Source organism: Mastomys coucha, unplaced genomic scaffold (genome assembly GCF_008632895.1).
Source record: "Mastomys coucha isolate ucsf_1 unplaced genomic scaffold, UCSF_Mcou_1 pScaffold23, whole genome shotgun sequence".
Classification (NCBI taxonomy): Eukaryota; Metazoa; Chordata; class Mammalia; order Rodentia; family Muridae; genus Mastomys; species Mastomys coucha.
The window spans coordinates 19360512-19380090 of NW_022196906.1; the positions used below are offsets into that span (position 1 = coordinate 19360512).

Genomic DNA, 19579 nt, shown 5'->3' on the forward strand with positions numbered 1-19579 from the left:
GGGGGGGGGATGTTTTAATGTGTTCTCTGGTAATTTATTTTTGAGACTGAGTCTCACTATGTAGACTAGGCTGGCCTTTAATTCATATGTAGGTGGAGCTATCCTGGGACTCAAAATCCTTCTGTATCAGCCTCCCAAGTGTGGGAACTGTAGACATGTACTATCATGTCTGCCCTGTATGGAGAAGAGAGCTGGCTGAAGTAGAGTACACTTCTTGAAAAATTGGATTTTATAGTGTGATACACACACACACACACACACACACACACACACACACACACTTCCTTGAAATTCTGTTCCGAAGGAAGACAACTATTTTATTCTCAACTGGAGAGAGGTTGGTAACCCTAGTGCCCCAGACACCTCAGGACGTTGGCAGTCTGTGACCTGTTTCCATCTTTGGAGCCTCTTATCACACTCTGTGCTGGTTGAACTGCTTCTGCTGTTCCATGCTCAGCTTGATCCACAACAGAGAAGAATAGAGCTGGCTAAAGCAGAACTGAAACCCTACATGGATATCTGGAATATTACCAGTAAAATGTTGGGCAGTGTTAACTGGGGGTACTCTGGTTTAAACTATAGTAGAGATCGCTCTACTTTGAATATGGAATGTTCCAATAGCTTATGTCAGACAGGTTCTACAGGAGCTTTTAGAAACTTCAGTAGCTGAAGAGTACAGGGAGGAAGTTAGATGGCTGAGGCTATCCCCTCCAAGGGACTGTGGAGACTCTAGCTCTTTTCTCTCCACATCCATGCTGGACAGGTTAAGCAGAGCTCTTATCTTGTGCACCCCCAATCATGATCTTTTCCTTATCAAAGACCCAAAGCAACAGTCCCATGTGACCCTGAACCAAAACTCTGAAACTGAAAGCCAGAATAAATCTCTAGTCCTTTGTATTATTTGTCTCTGGATTTTGGCACAGCAACAGAGATCTAACTTACACAGAGAATGAGTTAAAAGCAAAATTGACACCTGATCTTCACATCTTTATTTCAATCTTTGGACATACCTTATTCAGAAATCTTTACTAGAATAAAATTGTCAGCTGCCAAAAATCTAATTAGTTCTGAACTGATGACCTGGTAATGTATATGAAAAAACTTGCAAGGACCTCATTCAAGATACAAATATAAAATTATACATTCATTCACACAGATGAGTCACCCCAAGGAAAATCTGAAGCAATAGAATTAATTTATCAACTGAGGGACAAAAGTCAATTTTTAGTTGTCTATTTTGTGTTAAGAACTTAATAAATATGGTAGAGTTAATAAATATACATTGAATTTATCTGTCTATTTTAAAGATGTTAATTCAAAAGGAATTGACCAAGTGCAACAAATTATTAGCAATATCCTAAACAACTCCCTTATTTCTAAATTATAGTAATTTTTTAGTATCAAATATACTGATATATTTTTTTCTTTAGAATCTCTAAAGTTTCTGTTAACTAGTGAACCTCTCTTGCCATAATCTGATTTGGTCCTCACAGAGATATTATTACATAAGTATTCTTTTAATATCTTTGTATAAATAAGGAAACAGAGACTTAGAGAGGCAAGTGACCTACTTTGGATGACAACACTTGAATATGAAGATTCAATATCAAGCCTGACCAAGCTTGGTAGTATTCGCCTGTAACTCCAACCCTCAGAAGCTTGAGGCATGAGTATGATAAACTCCAGGCCAATTTGGGCTATATGGACACGGAGAGACTGCCTTACATCCATCCCCACCCCCAAATCAAGTGTCTTTGAATCCTGAACAAGATAAAAGTCTCTCTCTGGATCTCTTCACTTCCTCTCTTCTCTCCACTCCTCTTTCTTCCCTTTCCCTGATATTCTTTTCTCCCTACCTTCTCTTTCCCTTCTTTACCCCTTCCCTTCATCTCCCTCCCCTCTTCCTCTCCCCTCTCTCTGTCTTCCTCCCTCCTTTGCCCTCCTCTCTTTTCAGTTCCAAATATATTGACCTATGTATATTCCCTGCATATTCTCTAAGGCTTCCATGAACCAGTGAACTTCCATCGCCAGAGACCCTTGCTAGTCCCACGCTGCAAAGATAAGCAGGATGGCTGACATTCCTGCTACAAGACAGCCATGAGGTCAGTAACATTACCCAGATGCTAGATTCACCCAGAACTTCTTTGACTGTTCAGGCTGGGGCTGTTCTTCTATTAATGGCAATCATTAACTTAAAAAGCAAAATTTAGAAATGACTAGGTCAGCTAGGCTTTATAAACATGTGCTGTTGATGTAAATAAGTTGTATCAGACATTTGCTTTCAGTGGTTTGCAGAAGCAGTGTTCACATTCCAGAAGTTGTGAGAACCCAAGTAATATCTGTGTCACAGTTTCAGTTCTCCTTTGATTCGGCACAGAGATACATACTTCTAATCACTAATACTAAGCTCTATAAACATGGTTCCATATGTAATCTGACTTATCCAAGGCTTTTACAAACCAGACATAAACTCAACTAGTCAAACTCGTCACTGGCAAAGACAGCTCTCCAGTATGGACTGGCCTTCTGTCAGGTCTAATTCCGAGTCTCCTGCTCTTGGTGAAAAGCCTGTGGCATCCCTCTAGAAGATAAAAAGGAAATAGCTCTGTCAAGGAATGTGGAATTCATTCTTAGATTATTTTAAATGTTCACAAATGTAATACTAAAAGGCAGAATGAAATCTAATACTACCCCTCCAGCCAACAGATAAGGAATTGTAATGATTTCTTAAAAGGCATAGAGCCTTAATTTGTGAGCAATGCTTTTTAAAAGAATTAGGAAACAGAGGAAACTGCAGAGCACGCTCTGAGACAGGAAGCCTTCCAAGCATCACCATTTCTTCTGTGGAGTAGCAGAGTCAGGGGTGGGGGTAGCGTGTCCAGAAAGTCAATGGCTGGGATGGATTTGAAACTTGTATGTGTATCTGGAGAGAAAAGGGTCAGAAGGGCCAAGGGAAGAGTAGAGCTAATGACTCACAGGACAGAAGATGGTTGGCTGCTACTAACATCACAGCACAGACAAAGGAGCCGAGAATAAACTACTAGGCCAAGGCCTTTTGGAGGATTTTTTTTTTTTTTGCTATAATTTACTTCATAAGCCATAGTTTTTAGGACAGCATTTGTTGTATTAACTTATAATCATTACTGGGTTGAGAGAAAAAAGGAAAAGAAAAAAAACTTCTAAGTTTTTTCTTTATATTTGTGATTTTGTGAGGAAAGTCAATGCTGAGTCATTTTTTTTTTCTGAAAAGTTGGAATTCTTATATCACTTGTCCAACTCCAAAAGCTTCTAAAGGATCACACACTCTAGCTATTCTGGCAATATATGATCTTCCCCTCCTAAATACTATTTTTCTTGAATGTCTACGCATCTTTATCTTTCAATGGATTAAGAATGTTAGAGGGATGCAGTTATGGAGTTCAGGAGGTTGGTGAGAGATAGGTAAAAGCCTGTGTCCTTCAGTGGCTGTCAGATTCCTCTCTCACAGAAAGGAATACATTCTGCCCTTTGCTGATTGCATTCTCATCTGGAATAGCCAAAGCAACAATGTAGGCAGATTACAGAAAAATAAGCTCATTTGTGTCCCAAGTACCCTTTGATGGCTATCAAGTCACAGTTATCCTTTCCAAAAAAATCTTGTGGGAACTTGCAATGTACAAGCAGAAATTAGTATGGAACAGCCAAGCATGAGTAAGTCCAAGAAAGGTTTAAAAAAAAAAAAAAGAAGGAATCTTGACTTTGAAAAGTATTTACATACATTCCAGAACATTCCAAGAACATAAAGAACAAACTTAGCAGAGAAAGGCATTCCATGCCCCAAATTTTGTCTTTGAAACTGGGATTTGTGTGGAAGAAATACATTCTGTTTCTGCTATGTGGAGAGAAACAAAACAGAAGTCAAAGGCCCAGATGAAGTGTTCTTGGAAAATTCGTGAGAGAGAGGGGCGGGCACCATGGAGAAGCTTTGCAGAAGGACATGCCTTGCAATTTGAGCATTTTTGAGCTTGCAATGGAATTTTAAAGCCATCCAGAAACAACAGATGTTTGAACCCAAATGCTTCCACTTCTTGAAGCCAAATTGAGGGCTCTGAAGAGGAATGCTAGAATTGTAACATATGAAGATTAACTTCAGGAACTCTTCTCCTGCAGGCAAACAGTTCAAAGAGATTGATTCTGTGGCTTGCTCACCTGCCTCCTCGGGGTGCTCTTTTATATTCTAAGCGATAAACTTCCTGTCAAATGGGAATATTAACAACTCAGATCCACATCTTCTCTCTAGGTCTGACCTCAGTCTCCCCTCTTCTCCTTGTTCACCCTAACTCTCAACTGCACTGAGATGTCAGAATCTTATATGTAAAAATGCTCCATGGATTATGGCCATTGGTGCCACAATTACCTAGCTAATTTAGTATCCACAAGCAGGATACTGTGAGGATGCAACCAAAGCAAACTATGACTAACTCCCATCGGCAATTAATAAGCCAAGTCCACTTTGCAAGTTTATTTTTCCTGAGCAAATGCTATAGGCAATGGATACATGTCAAACATGCTTTATTTGATTTAAAATAATATGTCATCCCTTCTAAAGCAAGATTATTATTATTATTATATTAGCTTGTCAGACCAACTTTACTCTTCTATATCTCTCTGTTTAAAAATGAGTGCCATACAGACTACTGGCTCACTATTCAGTGAAATTTCTTATATATCCCATTTACTAAATAGACTTCCCAGCGAGGGAACAAGGTCAATTTATTTCCAGAAAGATATTGGAATAAATATGTGCCATATTTAGTCATAGAAATACTGTCAAATAGCATCTTAGGGAGAAAGTGGTAGTATGGCTGTAGTTTTAAAAGGCAGTCAGGAACTCAACATTGCAACTGCACTTTAAAAATAGACAAGCAGCTATGATTATACTTTAGCTCCCCAGCACGTAAGCATGGTATGAGCAGGAAGTGGGAGTGCATCTTCTCAGCCTGATCAGAGTCTCTAATGCAAGACATATGCTTTGCTGCCTTAGCTGGCAAGCTAGGCCTCGTCAGAAGGAAGAAAGTATATATATTTATCTTGACTGAAAGATCAAACTTATAAATCTTGGAAGATTTTTAAATTACTTTTGAATAAAGCTATGACATCAAGAGTGTGTGGCGTAGACTCAATTTTGAAAAGATAGTTTCATTTGAAGAAAATAAAGACTTGAAGTCATTTCCAGAGGAAAATTCATTAAGTGTGTTAGGCATTGCTAAGCTGTTGTCTCAGGGCAGCCTCAGCAGGGCAGGGTCAGCCCTTATACTGCTAGTCAAGAAGACACGCCTAACAACAAGAACAGCAGCATCAACAACTGCTCCGCGTTGTCTAGAAAAGGTCAGAAGTGAGCTTTCTAACGATTTTATGTTTCCAGAACATTTTACAATATCAATAATTATTCATAGCTAAACTTAGGACACATAAACGTAAGACAGAATGTATTTGATGTTACTCTTATGTTTTAGGAAGAAACTGATAGTTCTGAACTTCCAGATAAGTGTTTTAGGAAAAGGAGAAAACAGACCAACATGGTTCAGTAATGGACATAGAACAGTACATCCGCACAGATTGTTCAGTTTTCCAATCTGTATTAAAAATAATGAATAGGGGACAAATCCAAAACCTATCATCAAAATTCAAATGAGATTCCTTAACATGTGATATAATTCATAATAAGAAAAATCTGAGACACATGGAAAACATTATAAAGGGACATTGATTTTAACTTGTATTCCTTTACAAACAGAAGTCTTGGAATATTTCTCTGGTTATTCAGAATAAGAATGAATTTATACATTCAGTAAATAGTTGTTTATTGTTTCCTGCACATGAGGTTCTGTTGTGCTTGCAGAGATCTGGCAGTGGGAAAGGAAGACAGGGTGATGGCACTCAAGAAGGAGTTGACAGTCAAGAAGCAGGTAAAGGAAGAGCCCTTCAAGCCTCCAAGGGTGAGGTGTTATGGGTGACAGAATAGGTGGGGGCTTTCTTAATAGAATACTGAAGGAGAGCTTTGAGATGAGACCTGAACAACTAGAGGACACCAAGTTACTCCCCCTCACCCCTACTTTCTCCTCTCCCCTCTCTCTTTTTTTTTCTCTGCCTTGTAGGAATCCTAAGAAACAAGTACTAATGCACAGATCCTGATGCTAAAGAAAATCTAGTGCAGTCTGAAGATGGTAATTAGAGATAAAAAGAAAGGAACTTGGAGAAGGTATAGACCGGATCAAACTGGAGCTATTGTGCAGTGGTATGGCACAATATGGTTTGGATAAGCATCTCCCATGTGTTAAGGGCTGAATCCCACCTGTTACACTATTGGGAATGGTGAAGCTTTACATAGGTGAAGTCTGATTTGATAGTCTAAGTAGACTTCAGGGTCCACAGTTGGTGGTGCTGTTTGGGGAAGGTTAGGTGTGGCCTTGCTGAAAGAAGTATGTTCTTGGGGGTTGGTGGGTGAGGGCTTTGATAGCTCAAGTCCCAGCCTATTTCCAGTTACCTCTCTCTGCTTTGAGCTTGTGGTTAAGACTGTGACATTTCTCTGGCTGTCATGCCTGCCTGATGCCATGTTTCCCTGCCTTGATAGACTCTACCCACCTGGATACTGAAGCCCAAATAAACCCTTCATCTGTAAGTGGGACCACCCATGATATCTTATCACGGCATCAGGGAAGTAACTAGTACAGCATGCCTTTGGTAGGAATATTGGGAACCTAGCCTTTTCTCATTCCTGCTTTTACTTCTTGGCCACCACAAGCTAAGCAACTCCTGTCTTGTGCTGTCACCATGATCTTCTCTCTAGCTACAGGCCCAGGAGCAAAGTGTCTACCTATCATGGATAGAAACTTCCCAGAGTTTGAGGTGAAACAAGCCTTTAAGGTGATTTTTCTCAGGTATTTTGGCACAGTAACGGAAATGATAAGTATAGGAAGGTCAAATTTTCTGGAAAAAAAATAGTTCTATTCAAAAGCGATCAAGTGAGTTGGGATCATGTAATATTGAACACCCCAGTTTTCAACAATCCTCCTCATGCTTCCTTAAACATCATCTTCCCTGTAACCTCCTATATACCTATATGCTCTCACTTTGTGTTCCTCCTGACTCCTGTGAAACCATCTGTTGTCTCTGGGGCTCTCCTTTGTATGTATGTCTTTAATGTCATTTAAAATATAAATTCATGTTTTTTGTGTGTTTATATCCTTCACTTAAGTATAACTTCATCCAAGAAACCAGTTAGTGTATTTTAGTATTTTTATACCCCAAGACTGCACACTATTGCCTAATACAATGAAGGTCTGAAAATAAATTAAATAATTAAATTATGGAAGTTGGAAAAAGAAGGAAACTGAACTTTGTTCCTTCCTTGAAGCCATGCTTTGGTCATTGCCCACATTTAAAGGCCTATTCTTGAGGTCATTCGTAAAGATGGATGAGTTTTCTCTATGGAGATGAAATACTAGGCAGTGATCCTTCAAAGTATTTCAGCATTTATTCCTTCTTTGGGAAATTACGATGTCTTGCTCTCCTTTTGGTGGGTGAAGTGCTAACACTTTAGTGGTGAGTCCACTGTAGATATGGCTATAGCCTGTTTGTGGCTTTCTGTTTAGGCTATTTTTCCATTCCTGGGTGATGACCTTTGCTCTCCACTGAAAGGACACAGAAGCACAGCTCCTGGCAGTGATTAAGGTGAGTTCAGAATGGCTGAGGGTGCATACCACAGAACAGAGCTCTTACTGAAAGCTGAACATGTAACCTCACTTGACTAATAACTAATAACAATTTCTTGTGAGTATATGATTCTGTCTTGATGAAAACCAGTGTGGTAACACATACTGGATTTGGAAATAGGATTCATTATGAATGTAAGCCTTAACATGGAAGTTTATAGAAAACATCTCTGGGCTGAAATACTGTCAGATTCGTACAGTACAATCTTCATACACACTGAACTCCTTAAGATATAAAGAAAATTTTAAGAGCCAAGATTTTAAACTCTACTAAATACAAAACAAACAAAAAGACTTTATATATTCATGTTCATTTAAGAAAATACTAGTAGTGATGTATTATTTTGAAGTATACAGTTAATATGTTTGGAGTTATTTAAAATTTATATTGAGAAAAATGTATGTATTTTCACTATTGCTGTAGACAAGCATCTACATAAGACTGTTAAATTGATTGTTGTTTTATATCAAACAACTTTTATAATACTTATTTTTATTGTTATAATATTTTATAAATTTTAAGGAATATGACAAAAAAGATATTGTAGGTATTGAAGGGGGGAACTCTGGGAGGAGCAGTGGTACAAAAGGGAAACAAGAATGTGATTCAATGCTATGTAATTAAAATGTGTTTTTAAATGTTAACAAATTCAGATAAATTGAAATCATGTAACTTTTCTCATCATAATGCAATAAGTTTTTTTAAAAAATAAAGAAAATTACTTATAATAAAAAGAAATAAATATAATGTGTTCATCCTGACTCATTTTAAGAAAAAGGACCTGAAAATCCCACATCTCCCACTTAGTTACACAGACGAGGTCTGAAGCTCTTTACCATGTGTTTGGTGTATTATCCTGTCTGTCAAGAAACAGGTCCCCTCCAAAGGCATCCATCAACACAATACTTATGGATGGCATTTTGACAATGGTGTGAACTGTAAATAATTTCCTTTTTAACCAACAGTGTCACTTCTAGGAGTTTATCTTTTTTACCTGTGTAATTCAAAATAGTCCATGTGAGGGGCTGGAGAGATGGCCCAGTGGTTAAGAGCACTGGATGCTCTTCCAGAGGCCCCAAGTTCATTTCCCAGGAACCATATGGAGAAGCTTACAGCCACTATAATGGGGTCTGATGCTGTCTTCTGGCATACAGATGTACATGTAGATAAAACACTCATATAGATAAAATAATAAATAAATATTTTTTAAGTAGTCCTTGTGAATCATTGCTATGTTGTCATAACTATAGTTATGTGAGATGCTTGAGAAAAGTGCTTCAATGTTATTATGTGTAGTAAAAAGTAAGTAAAGATGTAAAAAGCAGCTGTGGATGAAGATGTTGGTCATAGTCAGAGTACTAACCTAGCATGCACAAGGCCTTGAGCTGGGTCTCAGCACTCAGGTTCAAGAATGGGCAGTAGTTGTAAAAAAAAAAGGCTTGGCAGATCCATAAAACATTTTTTAAAAGGAAGAGTGAGCTCTGAGATTTTTGTTTTTATAAAAAATAAGGAAGTCAAACTGTCTTGTACCTTAGAGTATTCCCTCACTGGACATTTCAGTGGTAGATATAGAAGAGGGACAGAATGGAAAGGCAGAAGTGAGTTGTGAAAACAAAACTGTAGGGCAGGAGAGGTGGCTTGGCAGTTGTTAAGAACTGTACCCCTCTTGCAAATGTCTGGATTGGTCCTCCTGCCTCACAATAGCCTGTAACTTCACCTCCAATGGAATCAGACACTTGTGGCCTCCATGGGCACTTGCACACAGCTACACAGAGATACATGCACATACCCATGATCCTTAGTCCCTTGGGCTGAGGATCCTGTAACCTATCCATCCTTGTACCACGTGAACTGGGAAGTCTTCCATTCTGGTTACCCTGAATGGGTCTAATACAGTCACAAAGGCTTTGAGTGGGCATAAGCCACTAACAACACAGGCTTTTTACTCCATGAAGAGTGAAGGCGTGAGTGAAGACTTCAAAATTTCAGGCCTCGGGGTTAGTGACCTTTCTCTTCTTGCCCTAGGTTTGATATGGAATAGAGTCTGGCCTTGAACTCCTGATCCTTCTGCTTCTATATTCCATGAGAAGAGGTATGAGGAGAGATTTTCATGAAAATATCGATATGCAGATATACATGTAAAATAGGAATGGAGAGATAGCTCAGCAGTTAAGGACACATACTGCTCTGCCAGAGGATCTGAGTTCAAATACTGAGATCCATATCAGGTGATTCATAATCACTTATAACTCCAGCTCCAAGCTATCCATGCCTCTGGCCTTTGTGTTCACACCTGCATTCATGTATGCATTAAAAATAATTAAAAATAACCATGCTTATTATTGGTTTGTGTGTTTTTTACATAGTGTACAAGTTAAGAGAAGATCTCTAAGAGGAGAACTGGAAGTAGAAAGAATGAAAAGAAGGCTTACTCATCAGCTGACACCATTCTGACTAAATTTTTAAAAATACAATGTAGACAAAATTTACTTATTTATATTAATATACCAAAAAATTAAAGTTCTTATAATAATCCCTTAAGCAAATACAGAATTTTGAATACTAAATTGAATTATTGGTAAGTATCTTCATCCACAGATGAGATGTGCCAACACAACATATTAGATAAACACAGAAATTCTATTTTTTCTTAATGGCAGCATCCACATCTGAAGCAAGCTGTCAGTAGGAAGCAGTTACGCTTGAGTTGCCCAGCTTAGCAGATGTCTTTGTTAGGAATGTGACAATTATGATTATATTTATTTCACTGAATATCAAGTGGGAGAGAGAGAGATGCCAAATCCTCACTGATGGCATGTGATTAATCAAGCAAGTTCCATGCATGCTTTACTCTTTGTTACTTGTCCTGGACATTATCATAAAAAGACATACCCAACTCTGACTCCAAATAGAATCCAACACGGGTAGTATCAAGGATCACACAAACTATGTAAACTCCATGGGGAAAAGGGAATGACCGTCCTTTGTGCTTTACTGCATAATAACACTGAGTACCATTCACTCGGTATTTACTCTGTACCAAATTATGCGTAAGTAGTCTGCAGTCATTATCTCGGACAATTGTAATCAGCGATTCTCTGATAATCACACATATTCTCTCACCTGCACTCTGTTCCTTTAACATTTTATTAGTTGTTATATCGGTTAATCACTTGTTTTGATATGATGAGTACTGTGAACTTTTGTGCACTGAATAATTCATATGATAAAGAGTCTGTGATGCATAGGAAATTATTCTGTAATAAATATCAAATTACTGCCAAAAACCAATTTAAAGTATTGCTGACCCAAATAAGTGAAATTTGATCCTTAATTCTATGGATTAAAAAGAAGCTAGCATTAATGTAGCATTCAACAGCTCAGTGAGCAATTAAGTGCCTACTGTAGACATGCCTCACAGTCATCTAATAGTATACCAAAATGAATGTGACCCAGTTCCTCTCTTTCCAAGTATTTGCTCTAGTGGAGAAGATAAACAGTCATTTTTGTGCAAAGACAGATTTAAGTATTTTCTGTGTTCTGGTTAGTAATTTAATTTAATACTGTGGGTGGGGTCTATTTTTGATTCTGATTATGGGAAGAAAGCTTTTTTTGGAGGAGAATAATTTGAATTTGGTGTCAAAAGTCTCTACCACTATGGCCTGAATGTTTGAAGGCCCAAGTCCAGTCTCCCTTGTGCCCTGCAAAGACTATCTGAGAGAAATCCACAAGACAAAAGCAATAGTCTAAGAAAACATGATTGAATACAGACTATGTTTAGGGACTTGTTACAGACCAACACTGGAAGGGGTAAGATTAGAGAGATGGAGATCGGCTAAACTAAGCTGGGTTTTGACTATAGCGAACAATGGGTATAAAATGAAATCCTTTGACCTGAAAGTGCAACACAGCTAGGTCTGACCCTTAGGAAGACAACTCTAGCAGAGATGTTTTAGAGTGCAGCATTTAAGATACTGGCTGATAAAGACAAATAAGCTGAAGAGTGGGGAAGAGTTTTCAAAACCATGAGCATGTGACTCCATCAAATGGAGGAGAGACAACGGAAAGAGGTAGGGGAAGTCTATTGCAAAGCTCCACACAAGGATTAATAAGGTTCTTGCTATTTTCTAGATATGAAGCAGTCAGTGTGAGTATGAAAACACAGTATCTATGGCTACCTGAGCAAAAAAGACATTAAAGTAAAAGGGGAACAAGTGGAGAAGAAAGGGGCGTTCACATCAGTGGGAAGGGAATAAGATCAAAATATTGGAGGTTGAACATATTTTCAATATAGTGCATATTTGCATGAAATTGTCAAAATGAAACAAAAGGTTGAAAAAAGAATAGGCTTCTGGGATAGTAGAGAAGAGGGAAGATTGATTTGAGAGTTAATCGATAAAGAATACTGTATTGGGTTCTTTAGCCAAGATGAAAAACAACACAGGAGTAGACATAAGGTGCATTCAGTTTAGGTTAGAGTTTAAAGGGTCTGAAATCCACCAGCATGAGATGACTAGCATTTGATAGGAAATAAGGACATACAAAAATAAGGAAATAAGGGCTTGTTAGAGGAAGACAGATGAGAGCTACGGCTACTATGCTGGGAGTCATTCTCACAAAGGAGACAGGTAGACAGTTCAAGCCAGAAGGCAGATGAAACTAGGAATGGGCAGTTAAATGGCAAAGACTGAAACAATGAATCTTCAGATGGCTTGTATTTAGAGAGTATTGGGGATTGTTTGTTAGAGGGGCTGTTTTTTGTTTGGTTGGTTTTTTTAGGGAGAAGGGAGTCCTAGATGGAACCTAAATGGCAGTCAACAAGGCAGGTGAACCAGAAGAATGTAACACAGAGACCTGGGCAAGATGAGAGTTCTAGTGGGAAAGAGTGGGCACTGAGTTAAATCGAGCAAACTAGAAGGTGTTGGCTTTGTGAAGTTCAATAGGATAGCAATGCTGAGGACCCAGTGGGAGAAGAAAGCAAAGAGTATGCAGTGTAGATGGAGACTAATATACCATGGATGGAATTATCATTCAGGAGCCTTTCTCATTTGAGTAGAAGAGCAAAAGTGGTAGATGTCAAGTAAGGGATTGAAAGAAAGGAAGGCAAGCTCAGAACATAAAGCTGTCATGTCAAGATGGCTGTGAAAGGGAAACAGATCATTGTACATAACAGAGTCGCTGTACTTTTCTCCAAAGTAAAAACTTACTTGTTTTTCAAAGTTTAGAAAACTGTGGCATAACTAGAGAGAAGATAAAGGGAATGGGTAATAATTTTAATCTAGTTAAATGAAAAAAAAACCACATCACATGACCTCTAGCATCTTCTAAAATAGGCAGCAAACACGATGAGTGTAGAAACTTAGACTATGGAAGATTGAAAAAACAGGCATCATTATTATAAAGAGTAAATCAGTGAGAAATGAGAACAGGAGTACACAATGTTGTTGAGTCCCCAGGCTATCTGAATGGGAAGAATTTTACATTATCCAAACAACCCAATGATGATATACATTCCAGAAATCTCCAGGTGATTAGAAAAGGAAAAAAAAATACATAGGTGTATGCTCTAACCAGGGTTGGAAATTGGCCAAAATAAGACTAATGATTCTGTGGGGCTGGATAGGTGGTTACATAGTTAAGAGTGGCTTGTGTGCTTGCAGAAAATCCAGGTTTGCTTCTGATCATGGCAGCCAGATGGCATACAACTGTTTGTAACTCTAGCTCCAGATGATCCAACACCCCCTTCTCACTTCCAAAGCCACTGTACTCACGTGTACAAAAGTACATCTAGACATACATATGTATGTACCATTAAAAACTAAAAATAAGGGGTGGAGAGATGGCTCAGTGGTTAAGAACACTTCCAGGGGTCCTAAGTTCAATTCCCAGCAAGCCCATGGTGACTTACAACCGTCTGTAGTGGGATCTGACGCCCTCTTCTGGTGCATCTGAAGACAGCTACATTGTACTCATATACATAAAATAAATAAATCTTTTAAACAAAATCTCTATTAACAAGAGTAAATCACCATCAGAGTGCAGTTAAGAGCACAGTGGAATAAACTGTGCCTGAGATTTGGAAAGGGGGACTTACAGAAGCTTGCTAGAGGGTGAAAGCACCAAGGGATGAGTCAGCAGTGAGGCACTGCTGTGAGTAAGGAAGATGAGTAGTCTATGACTCTGCAGTATGGAGAGGTTAAGGACGCTAGTGAATATCAGGTATTATTGGTGTGCTAGAGGATTTGAGGCAGAATGGTGTGGAAGTGAAGGAGGTCAGAGTTAAAAAGATGATCCAGAGCAATTCTGAATCTCAAAGAACATGTTGATTATTGATTTTTCCCAATATGACAAAAGTCATATTAATATGGTACAAAAGAATATCTAGAAAAAATATTTAGAAACTCAGCCTTTTCCATTCAACAAATAATATGTATTGATTATTAAAATGTGTCCAACATGAAACTATATTTAAGAAAGCACACTATATGAAAGATTCTTCTGCAAATTGCGGCTTAATTAACATTTAGACATTAGTTTCTGCTGTCTGTATCGATGGGCGATCCTGTACTGAAAATGAAAGTAGACAGTGGTTACCTTGAATAATGGAAAAAAATAATCTGTAGAGGCTAAACCTAGTCATTGTCAAACACCATCCTACTGTGGAACAGATAGTTGAACCAAGTGAATTATAGTGATTCATGAGAAATTGCTTGTGTTCATGAAACTGCCAATCATTTCCTTCACATTTTGCCTTGGAATATAAGCTTTCACACTCTTTCCATGTCGATGAACCCAGAAAGGCTCACAACATACCCCCTGGGTTGTCATAAGACTAACTTGGAGGTGGCACATCTGGAGCCACTGAACACACAAACCACAACAAGCTGGAATCACTGGCCCTTTGTACCCTGGATGGGTACAGAGCCATGATTTTCTAAAGTTTGAAAAATAAATAAGTTGTTTTTTAGAGACAAGTACAGTGACTCTATTATATACACTCATCAGGAGACTGTGCAGAGTTTAGGATGTTGTAATCATCCAACTGAAAGGGGAATTGTTAGCTCAGTGTTGAAAGTATATGTAAACAGGCTCTGGGAGTACACACTATCTTTGAGTCTTTGACCAAACATGACAGCATCTGTTTACACAGTGTCAAACACTCTTTAAAGAAGATGGGAAAGACCCATTTTTATATTACTTAAGTGAAATATAGACAAAATATTAATTATGAAAGCTTCATGGCAGATAAGTTTATTGTACTTTTCTTGTATCTTTAGCTGTGCTTAAAATTTCCTTTAATTAAAATAAATGGGAGAGAAATACTACTTATTCTTACTCTGTAGTTCCGACTGCCCTCAAACTCACAACCATCCAATTTCAGCTTTCTAAATGCTGAGTTTGCAGGTAAATGCTGAGCCTGGTTTAGAAAATCTAGTTATTGCATTAATGTAGTTGGGCGGATGTGAGGTTGGTGTTTTGCTTTACTGTTCCCTCTTGACATACAATGCAATGTCTGAAAAGTAGGTTACCACACTTCCTGCTCTTCTAGGACAAATTAGATGATATGGACACTAAAATTACACTGAAGTTGGATTTTATAATATCATTATTATTGCCCCCTCATGCCTCATAACTCTTGCACAGGCTCTACCTCATTTATTTTTATGCACCTGGTACATTTACAGCTTTTCTCCTAAATAGGTACCCTAACAAGATTCAGGCTGAATGAAACAGGTTTTAATTACTCACCAATGAATCTTAAGAACCACACATGTATATATACATATATATATATATATATATATATATACATATATATCATTATTTAACATTATTTTATGTTCAGTGGCACACAAAATGTAAAGTGGAGAACAGCTTGTAATAAACTGCCTTAAATCACTCATTAGAAATTTATTAATACCTATTATCTTCAAAGTGGCTACCAAGGACTTGGTCATACAGCATACTGGGACTTCCTGCATGGAAGCAAGAATAAGTGAAGCACAGAGATGTGGAAGTTCAAAGTGAAGAATTTTATAAAAATTTTATGAAAAATAAGTGAAGGGAATTTTATAAAAATTTGAATTCCCAGACCCAACAAAAAGAGGTCTCGGGAAGCCTTGAAAACTACTGCTCGTTTGGCAGTGGTGGCACATGCCTTTAATCCTAGCACTTGGGAGGCAGAGGCAGGTGGATTTCTGAGTTTGAAGCCAGCCTGGTCTACAGAGTGAGTTCCAGGACAGCCAGGGCTACACAGAGAAACCCTGTCTCAAAAAACAAAAATACAAAGAAAAAGAAGAAGAAGAAGAAGAAGAAGAGGAGGAGGAGGAGGAGGAGAAAGAAAGAAAGAAAGAAAGAAAAGAAAGAAAGAAAGAAAGAAAGAAAGAAAGAAAGAAAGAAAGAAAGAAAACTACTGCTCTAAGTCATCAAGCCTCAAGGGCCCAATGAACCCTTTCCCGTTGTAGGTGGAACTGTTTTCCAGTTGTAATGCAGTTTGCAGGATATGTGTTTGAAATCCATCCTAATGCTGGATGGCATATGCAAAGAGGGTCAAAACCTAGAGACAAACCAGCAGGATCTGGGTGTCAGAACTGGATCTCACAAGCCTGTGGATCCTGGCTGACTTGGGTCCTGTTGGAGTCCCAACTAAAGACTATTTAAAGATGGTTTTGTATTTTGCTATTGTGTGTGTGTGTGTGTGTGTGTGTGTGTGTGTGTGTGTGTGTGTGTGAGAGAGAGAGAGAGAGAGAGAGAGAGAGAGAGAGAGAGACTACCTCTTTGTGTAATCTCATTCCATATCCATGACAGTTCTGTGAGAGAGAAGCTGATGTGTTCAAAGTTAGATGGCCAAGAAGTAACTAACCCCTCCTAACCATGTGAAGGTCTTGCTCTCTCTCCTTTCCCTTCATGTTGCCTTTAAAAGCTGGTCAGACTCACACACAGAAAACTGGGAAAACATTTAAGCATGAGGAGCTCTTCCTTTTCAAAACATATTTTGATTAATTCTTTGAGAATGTCATACACACATACTGTGTATTTTGTCCAAATTTATGCCCATCTACTTCTCCCCTGTCAATTTTGTGTCCCCAACCTCTTACCATCAAGATCAATGTGTGCTACCTATACACTCATGTATGTGGGGGCATCTGCTGGAACCAGCTTGACCTTCCAAAGATCACACCTTTTTTTAAAAAAAGATTTATTTATTTATTTATGTATATGAGTACATACTGTAGCTGTACAGATAGTTGTGAGCCTTCATCTGGGGGAACTGACTTTTAGAACCTCTGCTCGCTCCAGTCCACCCCGCTTGCTCAGTCAGTCCCTGCTCAATCCCCGCCACGATCTCCATGCCAAGATCCAGGTCAGAAACTATGTCCTCCAGTCTCAAGATCTGGCTCACAGGTGAGCCCTCCAATTCTGGATTGTAGTTCATTCCAGATATAGTCAAATTGACAACCAGGAATAGCCACTACATTCCCTTTCATATTACCCAGTACTACTCTTACAGGAGACAAGAGGCTGCTCAGAGTGTCCATACCACACTCACGAGAGGGTAAAATAAGTCCCCCCTTATTTACTTATGACTGCCAAGATTCTCTCCATTTCTTCCCCAGTACTCAAGGAATGTGTTTGGGTGGGCTACCTAATAATCTTTAACTGCCTTCACATCAAGCAATAGTGTCTGTTGACAGATTCAAAAGGGCTGTGCTTTGGGAACTATTGATTTTGAACAAAGATTGGGAACTTGAATGAGTGAAAGTACTATCAGGACAGGGGTATAAGAAGGGTTTGAAAGATGTGCTGAATTCTTTTTTTTTTTTTTTTTAAGATTTATTTTATTTATTTTTTGTGTATGAGTACACTGTAGCTGCACAGATGGCCGTGAGCCATCATGTGTGTGGCTGCTGTTGATCTCAGGACCTCTGCCGCCCCACGTGCTCTGGCATAATTCGCTGTAGCTGTCAGGACCTCTGCCCCCCCACGTGCTCTGGCATAATTCGCTGTAGCTGTCTTCAGACGCACCAAAAGAGGGCATCCGATCTCATTATGGGTGGTTGTGAGCCACCATGTGGTTGCTTGGATCCGAACTCAGGACCTTCGGAAGAGCAGTCAGTGCTCTTACTCACTGAGCCATCTCACTAGTCCTGTGCTGAATTCTTAAAGTCACACTTTGGGATAAACTGGAGGCTAAGTGCTGTTGGAGAGAGATAAGATCTTAGGATATAGAGGAATCAAGGGTTCTGCTGCTTCAAAATTCTCTTCAAGTACTTTTCCTACCACTGTATACAGTACTCGTTTTTCACTGGGAACAATAAGTATGTGTAAGTTTTAACAAAGACAGTCATCAGTGGCCATATGCCATCAAAGCCTCTTTCTTTTGATAAGTGAGGTTACAGACCTCAGCACTGCTATGTTAGTGTTCCAAAGGCCAGCCTGTCCTGCCTACAAGAAAGGGTACAAACGCATCTCTCCTGTGCCCACTCCTTACTTTAGTGCCACAGGAACTCATGACAATGGACTTTTTCTACTCATCAATTACCGCTGAGCTCCTCCTGGCTCTAACAAATGCATCCCACTAGTGGCTACCACAAAGATTTCCATATTTGCATACTTTTAGATTTAGAAGTGGTGGTTTGTTTGCTGGAGGAATACAGTAGAGACCAGAGAATGATATCCTAAGAAAATGTCAAACTTTTTGATAATTTTCTATACCTGTATATAAAACAGATGTAATTTTGTTTTGTTTTGTTGTTTGTTTGTTTCTCTGTGTAGCTCTGGCTGTCCTGGACCTCACTCTGTAGACCAGGCTGGCCTCGAACTCAGAAATCCACCTGCCTCTGCCTCCCAAGTGCTAGGATTAAAGGCATGCACCACTACCGTCCAGCTGGACTTTAATTTAATGATATAAATATGCTATTAATGAATAATTGGTTGCTTATTATTTTTTTGCTCTTTCACCAGTGAGTAAATTCTTAAGTATGCAGTCATATTTTGGCATGTGTACTAAGTAGTTTTTTCTAGGACAAATTCCTAGAAGGAAAAATTGGTTAAGTACTCATACTGCCTGGCCCTTGTTAACTTGCATGGAGAATGTTACAGAATCAGTTGTATTCCTCAAGAACTGCAAGCCTTTGATATACTGGAGCTTCAGGGTAAGAATGCATTTTCAAGACAGGGCCTTTAAGGGAGATTAAGTTATTAAGAAAAATGATGTTGTTAAAGGGGCCCTAACTCACTCTGACTGGTATCCTAATAAGGCAAAGAAGTTTAGAGGTACAAAGACATCAACAATGTGCACATGTAGAGCAAAGGCCATGCAAAGAGACAGGGAGAAGACAGGCATCCGTAAGTCAAGTACAGAAGCTTCAGGAAAAGCTAGTTTACTAACACCTTCTTCATCTTGGCTTTCAGCTTCTACAACTTTAAAAAACAGATCCACGGACAACATACACATCGCAGTATTTCATCGTGGCAGCCCTCGCAGACTAATATGAAAGTTGCTAAAGGCTTGTGTTGCCGGCTTTGCTGAGCCTGGTGTTATGGAGCTGCTGTAGTTACTCGCTCTGCATCCCTGGCCTATCCATCTCTCATTGCTCTTATTGCCCTGGCTTGTTGCAGTTTATTTAACCAGGTTGTTTACTCTGAGCCTTGGGGAAACCTCAAGGATTTGGGGAGGATTGTGAACAATAATTATTTATATTTTTATTTTATTTTTTTTAACTAGAGTGTATGTGTAGTTAGTGTGTGTAGCTAATTACATATCATAGTATATGAATGTAAATTAGAAGACAATTTGTGGAGTTGGCCCCCTTTCCACTGT

The 19579-nt window shown here is 38.8% G+C and overlaps 1 long non-coding RNA gene across 1 annotated transcript in view; it reads left to right on the forward strand.

The window, feature by feature from the left end:
* Positions 1 to 19288, forward strand: part of LOC116072102 — a 37251-nt gene extending 17963 nt beyond the window's left edge. Inside the window, exons 3-7 of the long non-coding RNA XR_004111313.1 lie at positions 2000 to 2102; positions 5882 to 5948; positions 6138 to 6241; positions 7635 to 7713; positions 19171 to 19288. This is a non-coding gene — a long non-coding RNA (uncharacterized LOC116072102). The remainder of the gene's footprint in view (positions 1 to 1999; positions 2103 to 5881; positions 5949 to 6137; positions 6242 to 7634; positions 7714 to 19170) is intronic.
* Positions 19289 to 19579: the final 291 nt, after the last annotated feature.